This window comes from Rattus norvegicus, chromosome 2, assembly GCF_036323735.1.
Source record: "Rattus norvegicus strain BN/NHsdMcwi chromosome 2, GRCr8, whole genome shotgun sequence".
Lineage (NCBI taxonomy): Eukaryota > Metazoa > Chordata > Mammalia > Rodentia > Muridae > Rattus > Rattus norvegicus.
Window position 1 is genome coordinate 210,329,176 of NC_086020.1, and position 12,619 is coordinate 210,341,794.

The 12,619-nt window shown below is 40.7% G+C and overlaps 1 long non-coding RNA gene across 1 annotated transcript in view; it reads left to right on the forward strand.

Moving 5' to 3' along the window:
• Positions 1–12,413, forward strand: part of LOC134485955 (uncharacterized) — a 31,822-nt gene extending 19,409 nt beyond the window's left edge. The window contains exon 3 of the long non-coding RNA XR_010064400.1: positions 10,740–12,413. This is a non-coding gene — a long non-coding RNA (uncharacterized LOC134485955). The remainder of the gene's footprint in view (positions 1–10,739) is intronic.
• The last annotated feature ends 206 nt before the right edge of the window (positions 12,414–12,619 follow it).

The window sequence follows — 12,619 nt, forward strand, 5'->3', positions numbered from 1 at the left end:
ATCACAAGGACCAGAAACTGGGACCCACCCATATGTCTATCAACATTCAAATGGATAGCTCTATTGTGAGGTCCTCAGCCAATGAGATAATCCAGAGCAATAGAGGGAAGAGGGCTGGAGAGATAGTTCAGGGGATAAGAGCTCTTACTGCTCTTCCATAGGACCAGTTTGGCTCTCAGCACCCAAGTCAGAGGACTCACAATCACTCCTAACTTTAGCTCCAGGGCATCTCACCCTTAAGTCCAGCTCCATGGCATCTCCCAACCTCTTTTGGCCTTCATGGCCACCTGCACACATGTGGCGCACATGGATAATGACACAGACACGTAGATGCAAATAAAAACAAAATAAAGCTTTAAAAAAAAGACAAGGAAAGATTTACTGATAGGACATGAATGAATCTTAAGTACCTCATGCTGAGCAAAAGCGACAGGGCAAGAAAGAGTATCAACTACAGTTACATCCATATGAAAGTGAACAAATTTTTGCTGACAAAAATTAAAACAGGCATTTTTAAATGGATTATGAACATGTGTTCATGGTAAAGAGCTTGAGGAAAATTTCTGGGCTATATGAAATATCTATTGGTGTGACTATAATTGTAATTATAGGTACATAAATTACCCAAACATTAAAACTATCATCGTGTCTAGACATTATACTCTATATGTCAATTCTTTTTTTTTAAAGATTTATTTATTTATTATATATAAATACACTGTAGCTGTCTTCAGATACACCAGAAGAGGGCATCAGATCTCTTTACAGATGGTTGTGAGCCACCATGTGGTTGCTGGGAATTGAACTCATGACCTCTGGAAGAGCAGTCGGGTGCTCTTAACCGCTGAGCCATCTCTCCAGCCCACTATATATGTCAATTCTTAAAAATTCAGATACATGGCTAAAAGTAAGCAGGATCTTCATTAAATATTTTATCTTTAATTTTACTCAACTCATTGTGAAATATGTGACAAGAATTTTTATTTTGTTTGTTTGTCATTCCCTACCTACTGCCTGGCCCTCAGAAGGTACCCAGGAAGCATTCAGGAACATGACACTGATATTACCTAAAGATCTGAAATCCAAATTATATACATCATTCTGCTTCTAACCATGTAGAGAAAGGCGGCAGTCACAAGGCAAAATAGTGGAGCTGGTTGGATCATAGTGTCCTAACTGGGAATTGAAGTATTCATTTACTAGTTAATTGGTTATAAGCTTAACTGTTAGTTCAATAACCAGTAGCTGGGATTGGACAGAACAAATTCTCCAAGCATGTGCTAACAGTCAACAAATAATTAGAAAATTCTAACATCCAGCACAATGAACGATGTGTCTGTGGATTCTGTAAGGATTAAGAATTAAACTTTTGAAAGATCTGTGACTAGTGTCTAATGGTCCAGGATATAATTACAAACATGGCTCATATAATTTTAGAGCACACATTAGGGTAGAGTTTGTTCCTAGTAACCATTTCATTAAGGTGTAATCTAAGCAAGTATTGTTTTTACAGAACAAAACATTTATTTCTTCATTTTCCTCTTAGGAAAACATATTGTGTGAACATATGAAAAATATAATTATTTTTTGCTTTCTGAGATTTTTTCTTATTACTTTTATTTTTTACAGTCCAGTTGTTGTCCCCCTCCTGGTCTATTCTCCCACAGTTCCTCATCCCATTCCTCCTCCCCATCTCCAAGAGGATGTCTCCCCCTTCCCCTCTTGCCACCAGGCCTCCCCACTCCCTGAGGTTTCAAGTCTCTCAAGGGTTAGGTACTTCTTCTCCCACTGAGGCCAGACCAGGCTGTCTATGTGTAGGAGGGCCTTTGATCAGCTGAGATGATCAGAGTCTATGCCTGAGAGACTCAGGGATCCAGGATAGTTGAGACTGCTGGTCTTCCTGTGGGGTCACCCTCCTCCTCAGCTTCTTCCAGCCTTTCCCTAATTCAACCACAGGGGCCCTGACTTCAGTCCAATAGGTGTAAGTAGATGCAAATGTCTCAGTTAGCTGTTTATTGAGCCCCTCAGAGGACAGTCATGCTAGGCTCATGCCTGTAAAAACACCATGGCACCAGTAATAGTGTCAGGCCTTGAGGTCCCCTTGAGATGGATCCCAAGTTAGGCAGATCATTGGACTGCCTTTCCCTCAGTCTCTTCTCCATTTTGGTCCCTGCAGTTTTATTTTAGACCAGAACAATTCTGGGTCAGAGTTTTTGACTGTGGGATGGCAACCCCATCCCTCTACTTGATGCCCTGTCTTTCTACTGGAGGTGTACTCTATGAGTTCCCTCTCCCCACTGGTGGGCATTTCATCTAAGGTCCCTCCCTTTGAGTCCTAAGAGTCTCCCACCTCCCAAGTCTCTGATACTTTCTGGAGGGTCCCCTTACCTCCCATTCCTAGATGTTGTATATTTCCATTCATTCTGCTGACCCTCAGGTCTTCTCTCCTGATTCCCCCTATATGCCATTCCTGATTATCTTCCCCCTAACCCTCCCCGCCCCTCTCCCACCCAGATCCTTTCCTCCTTCTGCTTCCAGTGATTTCTTTCTTCTCCCTCCCAAATGGGATTGAAGCATCCTCACTTGGGCTCTTCTGTTTGTTCTTCTTGAGTTCTGTGGATTGTATCCTCAGTATTCTGTGCATTTTGGCTAATACCCACTTATTAGTATACACCATTCATGCCCTTTTGGGTCTGAGTTACCTAAATCAGTATGATGTTTTCTAGTTCCATCCATTTGCCTGCAAAACCCATGATGCCCTTGTTCTTAATAGCTGAATAGTATTCCATTGTATAAATGAACCACATTTTCTGTATCTATCCTTCTGTGTGGGACAGCTGGGTTGTCTCCACCTTATAGCTATCACAGATAAGGCCACTATGCACATATTGGAACACATGCCTCTGTGGCATGGTGGGGCATCTTTTGAGTATATGATACTCAAGAAGGATAGATGCTCAAGCACCTAAGTGCACTATGCAAAGAAAGTCAAAGTCTTTGGCTTATGGTCCAGTGTTTACATATGCTGGGTTACTATTGCTGATTGCTTAATATATGTGTCATCATGACTCCAAAACGGATCTTCACTTTTGTGAAGACAAATATCACTATTGTACCACACTGAAATGTGCAAGGCAATTAGATGAATCTTAAAGTAGTTGCAGAAACATTTACTATCATTCAAGAACAGTGTTTCTCCGTGGATTACTACCTATCTCCATGAAGTGAACAAGGGAACTTGGAATCTGGCAACCCATCAAAGCTTATTTCATGAAATCCTTCACCAGGGGAAATTGCTTGCATTCTTTTGCATACTATTGGGCTATTGTTTAATCTTGACCGTTGATATCTTTAAATAAATGCCAAATAAGAATAGATTTTATTTGGGCTTCAAAATTCTAAATATTGTTCCAAACAGAAGAGTTTGATGAAAGTGGATAGAAGAGCGAGAGAAGGGAGGAGAAAGGGAGAAGGAGAGACAGATAGTGACAAAGAGAGGACAGGGTGAGAGACAATAGGGAGAAAATTTGAAAACCAACCTGTGGAAGCTATTTTTTTCTATTTTTTTCAATCTCCTAAAAACTCTAACAGGAATTTTTGTGTCTTTTCTTATCCTTTATAAAAAGAATCAGGCTTTCAGCAGATTTGAAAAGTAATGGCCATGAATATTCCATTCAATTCAGGCCTACTTTGTGAACACGACAACAGAACAGTACATGCCATTTGTGCTCCATGGTTCTGCCAGAGGCAACCTCTGATAGGGTGACTCTGCCTTAGCTGTTGCTAGGTAATGGCCTTCGGAATAAATGCATCTCCTACTGCAAATCAATAATTGTACAATGTTAATTCAGAACATGATCTCCATGGTCACCAACAATTACCATGAGAATTTGCTTTTCATGAAACAGCATTTGCACAAAACCTGTCCCAGCTGAAGTCTTCTCGAGTACGAACTGTATTTGACCGAGTAACGGCACACAGTATGACTTGTCTTTGCTGTTGGATCTATTGATTGAAACCCATCCATTGTGTGCAGATGAAAAAAGATATGGCTTGGATGGCTCCTGTTTATTAAGATGTGGCCAAGTAGAAATTTCATTTCATTTTAAGAAGCCCTGATGCCATTTTCTTTCCATTTTTGCTTCTCATAAAATATATTTGAAATTCAAAGAAGAATCATAAAAACCATTTGCTTGTTGTTTGGTTTAAGGAGGGAAAAAAAGCCTTCAGCTTCAAGTAAGTCCTCTGCTAATAGCTTTTATATCCACCGTAAAAATACTTTCACTGTGAAAGCATAGTGTCTCAGAAACGTGCTTTTTAAAAGAAAACATCAGCCTTGAATGAAGAAAAAAAAAGCACTTGGTGAAGGTAAGGGGGGAAGTAAGGATGGGGCTCTGTAATACAGCAACTCAAATTGTCTCTCATTGAACCCTGGAGAGCACATCTACCATTTAAATGGAAAGACTTCACAAAAGAAAGGATGGAGACAAGATAGACATGGAGGTGAGGTACCATGGCTGAGTCTCTGCAGTGTTTAAAGGGGCTGCCACAACAACCAACAAACCGAAGAGTTCACTCCAGTGGGTACCAACCTCAACACAGCCTTGCAGGCTGGATGTCAGAAATCAAGGAGCAGGTCAGACTATGTTCTCTGGAGGCTGAGGAATCACCTTTCCTGACTTCTCAAGGCACTGCTCAGGGATGATTGTAATTCACTAATTTTTTGGCAGCATAACTACAGACTGCTCACCTCTGTTTGTGTCTGTACCTAAATAGCCCTCTCCTTCTGACCAGCCATTGATTGAGAGTCCACTTTAACGCCTTGTGGTCTCATGTTAACATTATTTCCAAATAAGGTTATATTCTGAGTCTCTTTTCTGCATAAACTTTGTGGGGAAGGGGGACACTAAATCACTCCAGTAGTGCAGGCTCCTTAGGAAGACTATGTTACATGCTGAATTATGGCAAAAGCCATAACTGATTAATTCTACAGCTTTATTTTGTATCATAGCATCTCCTACAATGCCTACCAGTGTAGACATATAAATGAATTAAAAGCTACATAATAACTTTGTTGATAAACAACTAATAAATTATAAAAGCAAGAAAAGAAGTAAGTGGTATCTTTGTCTTTTAATATATTTTGTGATATTTGTCTCACATTGGGAATAATCCATTCAGGATTCATCCAGAATAATAGTAAGATGGCTAATTTTGATTTCCAATTTGGTTAAACTAAGAAACATCTAGGAGAGTCATGAAATATACTTCTGATCATGTCTGTGAGGGGTTTTCTGTCATGGATTATAGTCACAGTATACAGAGGTAACTAATACACCCCATGACAAGTGTTTTCATGCCCTCAGCCTCTCTTTGGATATCTATATAACTTTGACAGATAGTATTTAAGGACTTTTTATTTCTTAGGATCACCTTAGAGCTACCTGAGAAGGGAGTCTTGATTAAAGAAGTCCCCACATCAGACTGGTCTGTGGGCAATTCTTTGGGGGATTGTCTCAATTGTTAATTGGTATAGGAGGTCCAACCCATTGTAGCTGGCACCATTTTTTGAGTCCCGGGCCATATAAGAAAGTCAGCTAAGCATGGAATGCTACACAAGTGAGCCAGAGACCAGTGTTTTTTGATCCTTTGTGTTTTCTGCTTCTAATTGCTGCTTCGGTTCTGCTGCAGACTTCCCACAATGACAGACCCGTAAGCTAAAATAAACCCTTCCCTCCTTCTAAATTGCTTGTTGGTCAAAGTGTTTTTTATCACACTAACAGGATGAAACAACACACTCACAACGAGTTTTCTTGGTTTAATCAAACTATGATGTCTATGCCTGGAGTATGCGAAAATAAAGCAATCTCTTATGAAACAGCATTTCCAATTAAGGCAAAATGACAGAGTGGTAAGCTGTCTTCACATCATCTCCTTTATATACAATTTTGCCAGAAGTCTAGGGAAAAGAGTGTCAGATTTTTCTCGGAAATTTTTTTTTTGCTCTCCCAGAACTATGACAGATTATAAAGTTATCAGCTACAGTACAGAAAGATATCATCCTCTCTTTATTCAATGGAAACAGTGATCTGAATTAGCAGCCCACATTGATAGGACACAGTCATGCTCTTGTTCTCCAAAGACATTAAAGTTGGCATCTGATAATTGGCCAAGGGACGACTTCAGTAGAAATGATGGACAATCTTGTTGACATTTATCATTCTTCTTTAGAGAAAAACTGTGGGGATGAACTACAAAAGACAAATCCAGGACAGTACCAGGGAAGGTCTGCAGCTGTCTCAGCTTCTCAAATGCTACTTGGCCTTTATTTTACTTCTTCATAAAGCAGTTAAAGGGTATGCTTATACTGGTGACAATGAACAGTCTCTGTCAGAACGTGACTATCTGAAATTAGAACAGCTTATAAATGAGGCTTCAAACTCATGCATAGGTTGATAATGACATATGGTTATTTGAACAACAGCAATTGGACTCACTTTTCAAACACATTTCCCTTCCAACCTCATTACTGACGTGTGAAATTCTACTGTTAAATTGTGAGGCTGTGAGTACAGATTTCTCTTACTGCTGAAAACGCAAATGTCCCCAGAGGGTGGACCACATTAAAGACTTCATTCGTAATACTTTATTAAGATCCAGGGAGTGACACTATTTTTACAAATTTAAAAATATTACCACTCCAATTATTATGATTGATTTGTAACCTCCATTTCCTAGGGGAAGCAAAAGAAAAAATAAAACCACACAAAAACTGGACCAGCTGACTGCTCTCCTCACCCGTAAGAGCTCCTTCCAAAAGCTGCCCAAAGCTGGTTCCTCTTCACCGCTCTCAATAAAGACTGTGGGAAAGAAGTTGTCAGAGGAACCATGGGTCCCTAAGATGTCCTGCAGTGTGTCTGCATCAGTAAACTCATCCCCGGCCTTCTATTGGCTGCTTCCCACCATCTCATGCCCACTCACCCTTCATTCTGTTGCCATAAGAAACTCTGCTGAGACCCCATATGAACAACAATGCCAAGCAACCAGAGCTTCCAGGGACTAAGCCACTACCCAAAGACTATACATGGACTGACCCTGGGCTCCAACCTCATAGGTAGCAATGAATATCCTAGTAAGATCACCAGTGGAAGGGGAAGCCCTTGGTCCTGCTAAGACTGAATCCCCAGTGAACGTGATTGTTGGGGGAGGGCGGTAGGGGGGAAGGATGGGGAGGGGAACACCCATATAGAAGGGGATGGAGAGGGGTTGGGGGATGTTGGCCCGGAAACCGGGAAAGGGAATAACAATCAAAATGTAAATAAGAAATACTCAAGTTAATAAAGAAAAAAAAAGAAAAGAAAAGAAACTCTGCTGAGGTGTCAAAGGCTTCTCTGTGTTTCTAAACCTATAGATCAAATTTCAGTTTTATGCCTTCCTCCCTGGCAGCAGCCACTTCTTGCTCATTCTGGAAACATGGCCGTCACTTCATCTCCAGTTATTAGTCTCTTCTGGTATTCCTCCTCTCATACTAGCCAAGCTCAATTCTTTTTTCTGACATTTCTCTTTCTTCAAGCCTCTTCATAACATGCACACTATGATCTAGAATTTTGATGATTTTCAACTTAAATTTTTGACTTTGAAGTCCAACTACCTACTTGAGATAGCTGCTTGAATTTCCAACAGACCACTAGATATCATCATGTGACTCCTTCATTTTATGAACCAGATCTACTCTGCTTCCAGGCTTATTTGGCTAGGAAAATGTGAGCTTCTTTCTTTAAGTGAGACAAAATTAGAAACCTTGGTATGTTTAGTTTAATATCACATTACATTATCAACAGCAGTCTTCAAAGAAACACATTCAGATTTTTTTTTCATGCTCTGACCTTTATGGTGGTTTTGATGAGAATGGCCCTGTAGTCACATATATTTGAATATTCAGTCCCCAATTGGTGGAACTGTTTGGAAAAGATTAGGACATGTGGCCTCATTGAAGGTTGTGTGTCACTGAGGCAGGCTTTGAGGTTTCAAAAGACTCATGTTATCCTCGGGGTCCTCTTACTACCCCATGATCAAGGATCATGATGTGAGTTCTTGCCTGTTTCCTCATCCTGTCATCATAGACTGTAATCCTCTGAAACCATAATCAAGATTAAATGCCTTTGTTTATAAGTTGATTGGTTATGGTGTTTTATAATAGCGATAAAACAGTGACTAAGACAAATATGAGTAACACCTTACCTGCTGCATTCATTTCCCCATCCTTAGCAGTCAGAGAGATGTACTCATAACTAAAGTAATTTTTCATCACATTCCTGCTTCCACATCCTCCCTGAAGCCCTCATCTCAGTCAGAATAAAGCTGAGTTTCTCAAATGTTTACCTGGGGTTGAGAACCTAGCATGTCTCTGACATCAGTTTCTATTTCCCTCCAATTTTCTTCCTTTGTATCATGTCAGGTCATTTGTCCAGGTTCCCTCCAATACACGCAGCATACTTTTACCTTATGCTCTTTCTATCTGAAATCTCTTCCCCATAAGTTTTTGCATGACCTTTGTCTCTTTCTTCCTTCAGGATTCTGGTTGAACCACGTCAGGGTGCTTTCTTTTCAGCTCCCTCATGTTCACAACAGCTACTACCTTATCTCCAGCACTTTTCCTTTCTGCACATCTTATATGTCCTGCCTGTTCATCTCTATCTCTTCTAGAAATTTGTGTAATTACTGAATTCCTTACACAGTTCATTGTCTGGTCTATACTGCATTCTCAATGCATTTCTTTCAAATAAGTAAATACTAACTTGACTAATTTTATGGTGGTTTTGATGAGAAAGGCCCCATAGTGACATATATTTGAATATTCAGTCACCAATTGGTGGAACTGTTTGGGAAAGATTAGGAAGTGTGGCCTCATTGGAGGTTGTGTGTCACTGAGGCAGGCTTTGAGGTTTCAAAAGACTCATGTTATCCTCAGGGTCCCTAATCAAGGATCAAGATATGAGCTCTTGGCTGTAATTTTACAAATCAACTTCACTTTTTGCCTAGTAATAGCTACTTTATTCTCACTTTCCTCTTGATAAATAAGACAGCTCAAGAGCCCACCATCAACAAATAGTACTTGAAAAACCCCTCCCACCGTTTTCCTTAAAAACAAGATTAAAAGGAATCAGAGAAAGGACTGGAAGAGCTTGAAGGGGCTCGAGACCCCATATGAACAACAATGTCAACCAACCAGAGCTTCCAGGTACTAAGCCACTACCCAAAGACTATACATGGACTGACCCTGGACTCTGACCTCATAGGTAGCAATGAATATCCTAGTAAGAGCACCAATGGAAGGGGAAGCCCTTGGTCCTGCCAAGAATGAACCCCCAGTGAATGTGATTGTTGGCGGAGGGCGGTAATGGGGGGAGGATGAGGAGGGGAACACCTATATAGAAGGGGAGGGCGAGGGGTTAGGGGAATGTTGGCCTGGAAACCAGGAAAGAGAATAACATTCGAAATGTAAATAATAAATACTCAAGTTAATAAAGAAAAAAAAAAGGAAAAAAATGAGATTAAGAGGAAAAAGCGGAAATTTTTAATGTTTAGTTTGAAGTTACCATTTTCTCTATGTCTGGACAGTATAATGTATTTAGAGGGGAACATTTATATACACAAGCAAGTTTGGGAGGAGAACAAGAGTTAGAGCAAATAGGAAGAGGGTTAATTAACTGTCAGCCCTCAGTTCCTTTTTTTCATGTGTTCTCTGTATGCAACTGTTGTCTGTGAAAATATGCTGTAGACTGAAAAGCCTTATGCTGTGCTATGTACAATTTAGACAGTTCTATTGAAACAATACTTTCTGTTTCTTTACTGTTAACTATGATATTTTGGTCCCATATATATATAATATATATAATATTATTATAATTATTATAATTATAATATATATATTATTAGTAAAATTTCTTCTGAAATATTGTAATATCGTCTATATAAGTAAATAAAGTATGATACTCCAAATCTCCATTTATGCAAAAAGAGAAAGAAAAATAGAGTACCATAGTAGCAGTCTTCTCCAAAGCAGTTCTCATCTGACCTCTGCAATGGTGAAAATGATAAAAGAAAGAAAGAAAGAAAGAAAGAAAGAAAGAAAGAAAGAAAGAAAGAAAGAAAGGAAGGAAGGAAGGAAGGAAGAAAGAAAGAAAGAAAGAAAGAAAGAAAGAAAGAAAGAAGGGAAGGAAGGAAGAAGGGAAGGAAGGAAGAAAGAAAGAAAGAAAGTTAAGGATACAGATGGAATTAGTACTGTTGGTGCTTAATTCCTTTAACACAAGGAGACTATACTGGGTTATCCAGGTATGATCAAAATAATCCCAAGATTTATTTTTTTAGAAGAAATTAGGAAGATCCAATATGGAAAGAAGCATAATATTTGGTAATTTTTACATAATTTTTCAGATAGAAGGGACCAGAAGCCAAGGGATGTGACTGGCTTATAAAAGCTAGAAAGACAACCAAGTAGTCTCCAGGACTACTCCAAACTGAGAGCCCTGTCCAAACTCAAGACTTGGGTTCACTTTTAATCCATAGAAATGTATGCTGTTATAAGCTTTGACTTTGTGGTAAATTGTGACAGAAGCAATAGAAAATGGATAGAAGGAAGTATGTGACTGAACTGTGAATCCTAGTGTCAAACAGACCTAAGACTCAATTCCAGACCTCAGCTCACCTAGGCTTTCTTCTCCTTAAATAAAATGTAGAAATACTTCCTGGTTGCTGCCGCTGCAGAGAGCCCATGGGCAGCACCCCACGAGCGAACTTGAGCCTCGGGACCACAGGTAAGACCAACTTTTCTGCTGCAAGAAAGCTGCCTGGTGAGCTCGGGACACACGGAGGCAGAATTCCTCTAGGACCGGGCACGTCCTGTGTTTACCGGAAGTCCCACACCCGCGGATCCCTGCCCGTAGCATCTCTCTGCTCCCAGACCTACTGAGAGAGAGACCCAACGGCCTGGTCAGGTGGGCACTCCTGAGGCTGCAGAGCAGAAGAGACCACCAACACTGCCCACCCCTGCCCACATCCCTGGCCCAAGAGGAAACTGTATAAGGCCTCTGGGCTCCCGTGGGGGAGGGCCCAGGAGCGGCAGGATCCCTACCTGAGACACTGCCCGAACCTGAAGGAAACAGACCTGATAAACAGTTCTCTGCACCCAAATCCCGTGGGAGGGAGAGCTAAACCTTCAGAGAGGCAGACAAGCCTGGGAAACCAGAAGAGACTGCTCTATGCACACACATCTCGGACGCCAGAGGAAAACACCAAAGGCCATCTGGAACCCTGGTGCACTGAAGCTCCCGGAAGGGGCGGCGCATATCTTCCTGGTTGCTGCCACTGCAGAGAGCCCGTGGGCAGCACCCCATGAGCGAATTTGAGCCTCGGGACCACAGGTAAGACCAACTTTTCTGCTGCAAGTGACCTGCCTGGTGAACTCAAGTCACAGGCCCACAGGAACAGCTGAAGACCTGTAGAGAGGAAAAACTACAAGCCCGAAAGCAGAACACTCTGTCCCCATAACTGACTGAAAGGGAGGAAAACAGGTCTACAGCACTCCTGCCACACAGGCTTATAGGACAGTCTAGCCACTGTCAGAAATAGCAGAACAAAGTAACACTAGAGATAATCTGATGGCGAGAGGCAAGCACAGGAACCCAAGCAGCAGAAACCAAGACTACATGGCATCATCGGAGCCCAATTCTCCCACCAAAACAAACATGGAATATCCAAACACACCAGAAAAGCAAGATCTAGTTTCAAAATCATATTTGATCATGATGCTGGAGGACTTCAAGAAAGACGTGAAGAACTCCCTTAGCGAAACGCAGGAAAACATTAATAAACAAGTAGAAGCCTACAAAAAGGAATCGCAAAAATCCCTGAAAGAATTCCAGGAAAACAGAAACAAACAAGTAGAAGCACATAGAGAGGAGACACAAAAATCCCTGAAAGAATTCCAGGAAAACACAATCAAACAGTTGAAGGAATTAAAAATGGAAATACAAGCAATCAAGAAAGAACACATGGAAACAACCCAGGATATAGAAAACCAAAAGAAGAGACAAGGAGCTGTAGATACAAGCTTCACCAACAGAATACAAGAGATGGAAGAGAGAATCTCAGGAGCAGAAGATTCCATAGAAATCATTGACTCAACTGTCAAAGATAATGTAAAGCGGAAAAAGCTACTGGTCTAAAACATACAGGAAATCCAGGACTCAATGAGAAGATCAAACCTAAGGATAATAGGTATAGAAGAGAGTGAAGACTCCCAGCTCAAAGGACCAGTAAATATCTTCAACAAAATCATAGAAGAAAACTTCCCTAACCTAAAAAAAGAGATACCCATAGACATACAAGAAGCCTACAGAACTCCAAATAGATTGGACCAGAAAAGAAACACCTCCTGTCACATAATTGTCAAAACACCAAACGCACAAAATAAAGAAAGAATATTAAAAGCAGTAAGGGAAAAAGGTCAAGTAACATATAAAGGCAGACCTATCAGAATCACACCAGACTTCTTGACAGAAAATATGAAGGCCAGAAGATCCTGGACTGATGTCATATAGACCCTAAGAGAACACAA